Source organism: Aotus nancymaae, unplaced genomic scaffold (genome assembly GCF_030222135.1).
Source record: "Aotus nancymaae isolate 86718 unplaced genomic scaffold, 86718_ANA_hifiasm-v0.15.2.pri h1tg000158l, whole genome shotgun sequence".
Taxonomy (NCBI): Eukaryota; Metazoa; Chordata; class Mammalia; order Primates; family Aotidae; genus Aotus; species Aotus nancymaae.
This window is the reverse complement of record NW_026988573.1, coordinates 195112-203663: the sequence shown is the minus strand read 5'-3', so window position 1 is coordinate 203663 and position 8552 is coordinate 195112. Positions and strand designations below refer to the sequence as shown.

Here is an 8552-nt window from a genome sequence, read left to right as displayed (position 1 = left end):
CTGGGTTTTTTAAAAAAATGCAGAGATTTGTTTTTAGCAGTTTAGCAGTGTAGGTATGCAGATTGCCCTGACCACCCTCTGAACACCAGAAAGGTTGAATAAAGATTTTATTCAATGTTATTAAATACATCAATTCGCTAACAAGAAAGTTCGTGAAAGTGGGAACCTATAGTAAGCAAAACACCAGAGCTGGTCTTCAACCAGTCATTAAATAGAACAAATAGAACAAATAGAAACTGAAAAAAGAAAATAACAGACATATAAAACTCAGTGGAATGGATCAACAAAAAGTGGTATACCCATACAACAGGCTACCCTTCAGCCATGAAAAGGAATGAAGTACTGATCCATGCTACAACGTGAAGATACTGTGCTCAGTGCAAGAAGCCAGACACAAAAGATCACATGCTGCATGATCCCATCTACACGAAATGGAATAGGTAGTTATACAGACAGAAAGTAGATTGGTGGTTTCCAGGGCCTCAGAGAAGTGGGGAACAATTGCTTAATGGGTGTGGGGTTTCATTGAAGGGTAAGGAAATGTTCTGGAAATATTTAAAGTGGTTGCGTAACATTGTGAATTTACTACCATGTAATTGTTCACTTTAAAATGGCTGGTCTTATGTTATGTGAATTTCCCTTCAACAACAATGACAAAAAATAGAAACAAAGAAAAGAAGGACCAAAAAGCCTCCAAATTTTTTTTTTTTTTTTTTTTTTGAGATGAACTCTCACTCTTGTTGCCCAGGCTGGAGTGCAGTGGTGCGATCTCGGCTCACTGCAACCTCCGCCTCCTGGGTTCAAGCGATTCTCCTGCCTCAGCCTCCTGAGTATCTAGGATTACAGGCACCCACCACCACACCTGGCTAATTTTTGTATTTTTAGTAGAGACAGGTTTTCACCATGTTGGCCAGGCTGGTCTCAAACTCCTGACCTTAGGTAATCTACCCGCCTCGGCCTCCCAAAGTGCTGAGATTACAGGTGTGAGCCACCACACCCAGCCAATATTTTTAAAAAGAAAAGAAAGAAAGAAGGAAAGCCCATCAGTACAATCCACCATGTTAATAAAGAAGAAAAATGATGTGAGAAACCAAAAAATAAATTCCACTGATAAATTTTAAATCCATTCAATAGGAAAAGATGGCAACTTCCTGTTTTTGTTTTTGTTTTTGTTTTCCCCTGAGATGGAGTTTCACTCTTGTTACCCAGGCTGGAGTGCAATGGCACGATCTCGGCTCACCGCAACCTCCACTTCCTGGGTTCAAGCAATTCTCCCGCCTCAGCCTCCTGAGTAGCTGGAATCACAGGTGTGCACCACCATGCCCAGCTAGGTTTTGTATTTTTGGTAGAGACAGGGTTTCACCATGTTGTCCAGGCTGGTTGGTCTTGAGCTCCTGACCTTGAGTGATCCACCCACCTCGGCCTCCCAAAGTGCTGGGGTCATAGGTGTGAGCCACTGTGCCTGGCCCTAACACCCCATTTTCTTTCTTTTTTTATTTTTGAGATGTTGTTTTGCTCTTGTTGCTGAGGCTGGAGTGCAATGGCATGGTCTTGGCTCACTGCAACCTCTGCCTCCTGGATTCAAGGGATTCTCCTGCCTCAGACTCCCAAGTAGCTGGGACTACAGATACCCATCACGATGCATGGCCAATTTTTGTATTTTTAGTAGAGATGGGGTTTCACTATGTTGACCAGGCTGGTCTTGAGCTCCTGACCTCAGGCGATCCACCTGCCTTGGCCTCCCAGTGCTGGAATTACAGGCATAAGCCACTGTGCCCAAACCCAGTCTTAAACTTACTACAAAGCTATAGTAATCAAAACAGTGGACTACTCGCATAAAAATACATATATAAAAATCATAAAATCAATATAAATCAATGGAATAGAATTGAGAGTCTGTAAATAAACCCGTAAGTCTATGTCCTATCGTTTTTCAACAAGAATGCCACGACTATTCAATGGAGAAAGAAAGTTCTCTTCAGCAAATAGAGATGGGACAACTGGATATCCACATAAAAAAGAAGGAACTTGCTGGGCGCAGTGGCTCACACCTGTAATCCCAATACTTTGGGAGGCTGAGGTGGGCTGATTGCCTGAGGTCAGGAGTTCCAGACCAGCCTGGCCAGCATGGTGAAACCCTGCCTCTACTGAAAATACAAAAATTAGCCAGGCATTGTGGCAGGCATTTCTAATCCCAGCTACTCAGGAAGCTAAGGCAGGAGAATCACTTGAACCACGGAGGTGGAAGCTGCAGTGAGCCAAAATCGGGCCACTGCACTCCAGCCTGGGCAAGAAGAGGGAAACTCCATCTCAAAAAAAAAAAAAGAGGCCGGGCGCGGTGGCTCAAGCCTGTAATCCCAGCACTTTGGGAGGCCGAGGCGGGTGGATCACGAGGTCAAGAGATCGAGACCATCCTGGTCAACATGGTGAAACCCCGTCTCTACTAATACAAAAAAAAATTAGCTGGGCACGGTGGCGCGTGCCTGTAATCCCAGCTACTCAGGAGGCTGAGGCAGGAGAATTGCCTGAACCCAGGAGGCGGAGATTGCGGTGAGCCGAGATCGCGCCATTGCACTCCAGCCTGGGTATCAAGAGCGGAACTCCGTCTCAAAAAAAAAAAAAAAAAAAAAAAGAATGAAGAACGAACTTGAACCACTACCTCACACCACATACAAAAATTATCAAAATGGAACAAAGACCTAGATGTAACAGCTAAGACTATAAAACAGGAGGAAACACAGATGTTATACTTCACAACTGTCACAACTCTGTTTTTTTTTTGTTTTGTTTTTTTGTTTTTTTGAGACAGAGTCATGCTTCATCACCTAGGCTGGAGTGCAGTAGCTTGATCTAGGCTCACTGCAACCTCCACCTCTTGGGTTCAAGCAATACTCCCACCTCAGCCTCCCAAGTAGCTGGGATTACAGACACCTGCCACCATGCCCAGCTAAGTTTTGTATTTTTAGTAGAGACAGGTTTTCACCATGTTGGCCAGGATGGTCTTGAACTCCTGACTTCAGGTGATCTGCCCGCTTTGACCTCCCAAAGTGCTGGGATTACAGGCATAAGCCACCGTGCCCAGCCACTTCAGAACTTTGGATAACGCAATGTCTTTTACAATATGACACCAAAACTACAAACAACAAAAGAAAAAATAGATAAATTGGGCTTCCTTACAATGAAAAACTTGTCTATCAAAGAACACTATCAACAAAGTGAAAAGACACCTGAGACAATGGGAGAAAACACGAAAAGCTGTATATCTTTATAAGGGTCTAGTATTGAAGATATAGATAACATAACTCATAAAAAGACAATCAGTTTAAAAATTGACAAAGAAAAAAAGAGAAAAAAAATGGACAAAGAACTTGAACACACATTTCTCTTGGAAGATACACACATGACCAACAAGCACATGAAACAATGCTTGACATAAGTCAAATCACAACCACAATGACATGTCACTTCACATCCACTAGGAGGGCTATAATTTAAAACTCAGGCCAGGCATATTGGTATGTGCCTACAGTTCTAGCTACACAAGTGGCTGAGGTTGGAGGATGCTTGAGCCCAGGAGTTCAAGGCTGCTATAACCTATGATCGCACCACTGCAAGCTAGTCTGGGCAAGAGAACAAGACTCTATCTTTAAAATTAAAAAAAAAAAATTAAAAAAAAAAAACAAAATAACAAGTGATACAGAAGATGTAGAGAAATTAGAACTCTCATGCATTGCTAATGGGAGTATGAAGTGGTACAGTTATTGTGAAAAATAGCTTGGCAATTCTTCAAAAAGTTAAACATTAAATTACCATACATCCCAGTAATTACACCCTTCGGTATATACTAAGAGAAATGACAATATAGATCTATAAAATAACTTAAATATGAATGTTCATAGGCATTACGCATAACAGCCAAAATGGAAACACTCCTTTTGAATGGTAAGTGGATAAATTGTGTTAAAATTACAATGTGACTGGGCGTGGTGGCTCATGCCTGTAATCCAAGCACTTTGGAGGCCAAGGTGGGCGGATCACCTGAGGTCAGGAGTTCAAGACCAGCCTGACCAACATGGTGAAACCCCATCTTAAAAAAAAAAAAATTACAATGTAATAAGCTGGGCATGGTGGCTCATACCTGTAATCCCAGCACTTTGGGAGGCCAAGGAGCTCAAGACCATCTGGGGCAACATGGTGAAAACCCATCTCTACTAAAAATACAAAATTACCTGGGCGTGGTGGCCCATGCCTGTAATCCCAGCTATTTGGGAGGCTGAGTCAGGAGAACCGCTTGAACCCGGGAGGCGGAGGTTGCAGTGAGCTGAGATCGCGTCATTGCACTCTAGCCTGGGCAACAAGAGCAAAACTCTGTCTCAAAAAAAACACAACCCAACAAACAAACAACCACAAACTAGACAAGTTTTTTTTCTTTTTTTTCTTTTTTTGAGACGGAGTTTCGCTCTTGTTACCCAGGCTGGAGTGCAATGGCGCGATCTCGGCTCACCGCAACCTCCGCCTCCCGGGTTCAAGCGATTCTCCTGCCTCAGCCTCCCGAGTAGCTGGACTACAGGCGTGTGCCACCATGCCCAGCTAATTTTTGTATTTTTTAGTAGAGACGGGGGTTTCACCTTGTTGACCAGGATGGTCTCGATCTCTTGACCTCGTGATCCACCCGCCTTGGCCTCTCAAAGTGCTGGGATTATAGGCATGAGCCACCGCGCCTGGCTAGAGAAGTGTTTTTAAGCTTGCACAATAGAAAGCACAGATTGCACCAAGGAAAACGTACCTGTTGAGTACTTTATTCATCTCAGTTCTCTACTTGGGTACAATTTCCCAAACATGCCACAGAGAAGTGGAGTCCAAATGGAGATCAGTGGGCTCACTGAGCCAAGGGGGCAGAAATTAAAATCCACGGCTACTGAAATTTGGGGGGCAGGATATCAGAGAGGGGAACCCCCAACTTCTGGTGGAGGGATGTTTCTAAGGGCCCTTGGTCAAAAGAGTGTTTGTCTATTCAGAGCCCCCTGCAATTCCATGTTAATTGGAGCACTGGCTTTTCCATTTTTGCCAAAATGCCCATTGGATTTTTTTTTTTTTTTTTTTTTTTGAGACAGGGTCTCAATCTGTTTCCCAGGCTGGAGTGCTGTGGTGCCACCTCCGCTCACGGCAACCTCTGCCTCCCAAATTCAAGCAATTCTCCTGCCTCAGCCTCCCAAGTAGCTGGGATCACAGATGCCCACCACCACGCCTTGCTAATTTTTGTATTTTTAGTGGAGATGGGGGTTCACCATGTTGGCAAGGCTGGTATTACAGGCGTGAGCCACCGCGCCCGGCCATATTTATGGCTTCATCAGCTTTAGGAGTTTGTAATTTGTACTTATTTATTCATTCCAAATAAGTATTAATTTTCATTTCTAATTTTGTATTTACAAATGATATTGCAGTGCTTCTGTTTAACATTCTACACCCTCGTGTAGGTTTTGGGCTCAACAATCCCTGAATGCACCTTGGATCAAGGAGTCTCAGGACATAATGTTGAGTGTAAAAAACAATTTGTAGCAAAATGCATTCTCCATAATCGCATACACAGAGTTAAAAAGCATATAAAACTTATTAATATGTTGTTCACAGACAAAAACAAATGTGATAAGATGATAAGGCCACACAAAGCTTCAGAAGCAGGAGGAAATTATGACTTCTGTGGCCTCTGGGCACATTTTACCGTCATGGCATTTTTCTCCTTTATTAAAAAAACGGTAAAAATTATATTTTATGACTGTGTTGGTACAAAGACTGTGTTGGTATATTAGTGTTACATGGTAAAACAATTCAAGTATGTTCAAAATATTTGACGGGATAGAGAAGAACTGGAAAGGATGACACTAACGGTCAACACGCGCTGCTCCCTGGACTGTTAAATTTGCATAACGGTCACAACGTCCTTCCAATAAGCCACGCCCCCTTGCTAGAATCTTCCTTCGCCTGGGCCGCTTCGGACAGAGGTCCCGGGCTTGCTCCTCATCCTCGGGCCAGCGTTCTCCTCGGTAAGGCTGTGTCTCACCCTCTTTTCCCAATAGGGCCCATCTTGGCCTCTTCTTTTCTTTCTCACCTGAATCACTACTAGTAATTGTTTTATTTCTTTGCCTCCTTTATTAACTGTAAGATGGTGACGCCGGCTCATCCGGGTAAACAGTACGGGTTAAAAAAGCGGGTAGTGGCTGGGCGTGGTCGTCTGTAATCCCAGCACTTTGGGAGGCCCAGGCGGCGGTTCCCTTGAGGTCAGGACTTCGGAACCAGCCTGGCCAACATGGTGAAACCTCGTCTCTACTAAAAATAACAAAATTTAGCCGGGCGTGGTGGCGCGCGCCTGTAATCCCAGCTACTCGGGAGGCCGAGGCAGGAGAATTGCTTGAACCTGGGAGGCGGAGGCTGCGGTGACTCGAGATCGCGCCACTGCACTCCAGCCTGGGCGACAGAGCAAGACTCCATCTCAAAAAAAAAAAAAAAAAACTAAATAAAAAAGTGGGGGGTAGGCTTTCCAGTGGATTTTACGCCTTAAAAAATTTATCGACTTTTCTGAGACAAGGCCTTACGTTGTTCCCCAGCCTGGAGTGCAGTGGCAGTCACGGCTCACTGCTGCCTCGACCTCCTGGGCTCCGTGGATCCTCCTGCCCCAGCCTCCCAAGAAGCTAGGCTCACAGGTGGCTAATTTTTTTTTTTTCCTGAGAGCGAGTCTTGCTCCGTTGCCCCGGCTGGAGTGCAGTGGCGCGATCTCGGCTCGATGCAACCTCCGCCCCACGGCGTCAAGCCATTCTCGTGCCTCAGTCTCCCGAGTAGCTGGGATTACAGGTGTGAGCCACGGCGCCCGGCCCAGGTGGCGAAGTTTTAACTTTTCCTTGGTAGACACCGGTGTCTCGCTGTGTTTCCCAGCGTTCAAGCGAGCCTCCCGCCTGGGCCTCCCAAAGCGCTGGGATTAGAGGCGGGAGCCGTCGCGCCGTCGCGGGATTTACTCTGCTGTGTTGCGCATCGCGCGTTGCTCGCCAGACCTGATGTCTCCTTTGCTGTCATATATAAAGATATATTCCTCCGAAACTACGCGTTTCCATAGTTTACACCACATCTTAGGTCTTTAAAGGGAATCTAAAGAGAAGGATTACTTCATCATCGTAGTACATCTGTTGAAGTACCTGAGGCTTTGAAAAAAGAAGGAAAAAAGACGGAACGGAAACGGCCAGCGGGCAGGGGCTGACCCCACCCCCAGCGACGTTCTTCCCGGAGTTGCCCCGCCCGCAGGAAGCCCGGGGCGGGGCGGAGGTCAAGGCTCCGCGGCAAACTCGCCCCTTCCCCGCTGACGGGCACTAGGGATTGGTCGGGCTCCAGCTGCCCGGACGTGACGTCAGCGCCCGGCGTGGGCGGTGCACCGCTCCGCTCTTCCCGCGCCCCGCCCCCTGAAGCACCAAAACCTAAAAGCGGCGGCCGGGGCGGGGCCTACCTTGCGGCGAAAGCGGGTTGGTGGCATCGGCTGCGGGCCTACACTTCCGTCAGTGGTCGAGAGTGGGGCCGTGGCATGGAGGTGGGCTACCGGCTGACGCCAGGCAGAGCGCGGTGAGGGGAGCGGCGTGCTGGAGGCCGCAGGTCGGGCGGGCGTGAGGGCAGGCGCGGCTTGCGTGCGCAGGGTCGCGTCGGAGAACCATCGCGGCGCTTGGGGCCCGGTGGGCCGATAGGTGGGAGTCGACGCGGCCTCGGCCGCTTCCCTCAGTGCGGGGGCGGGAGCACCCCTAGACGGCTGGCTGCCGCCCTGTTGCCTTCCTGCACGCTGGACCAGGTCGCTAATACCACCTGTCCTTCCGTTGTCTACACTGCGGTCTGGCGTGAGCTGTTTTTTGGTGTGGACACTACGTAGTTTCCTTAGGGGAGAGCGGGATGTCTCGGGGTAGGAAGTGTCGATCCGCTCCACTCCCTCGCCTACCTCCTGGCGCCCGTCCCTTTGGATTATTGTTGTTTTTCTTTCTTTTTTTTTTTTTTTTTTGAGACGGGGTCTCTCTCGTCACCCAGGCTGAAGTGCAAGGGCCCAATCACGGCTCACTGCAACCTCGACCTCCTGGGCTCACGCGATCCTCCCGCCTCATCCCCCGCCCCCTCCCGAGTAGCTTGGGACCACAGGCCCGTGCTATCAGTCCCGGCTAAGTTAAAAAAAAAAAAAAAAAAATGTGTTGCCGAGACAGGGCTGGGCTGGTTGCCCAGGCTGGGCTCAGTTACTCCAGCGATCCTCCGAGCCGCCTCCGAGCCGCCGCGCTCGGCCGGTCCCTCCGTTTGGAAGAGTCTGTTTCTTCCATCTGGAGGGACTGGAGCGTTTGCAGCTGGCAAAAGGGTTTGTCCGTCCTCCCCAAGTTGCGGGGTCCATGGATGTGCCCCAAAATTTGCATGACCCGAGTGAAACGGGGTTGACTGCCTGGAGGGAAAAGAGCCCCACAAGGAGAAGGCCGAGTTTGGTATTTGATAAGTGATACAGGCTGAGTATCCTAGGACTGATGTTACTGGCGCTGGGTACC

The 8552-nt window shown here is 47.9% G+C and overlaps 1 protein-coding gene across 5 annotated transcripts in view; it reads left to right on the top strand.

Moving 5' to 3' along the window:
• Window positions 1-7496: 7496 nt before the first annotated feature.
• Window positions 7497-8552, top strand: part of SETX (senataxin) — an 87223-nt gene continuing 86167 nt past the window's right edge. For 3 of the 5 annotated variants that reach the window (XM_021674098.2, XM_021674097.2, XM_021674094.2), the window contains exon 1: window positions 7509-7605. The gene's annotated coding sequence lies outside the window, so the exon portion shown is untranslated. Of the gene's footprint in view, window positions 7636-8552 lie in introns of all 5 variants that reach the window. The other 2 variants (XM_021674095.2, XM_021674096.2) reach the window with 2 other exon arrangements.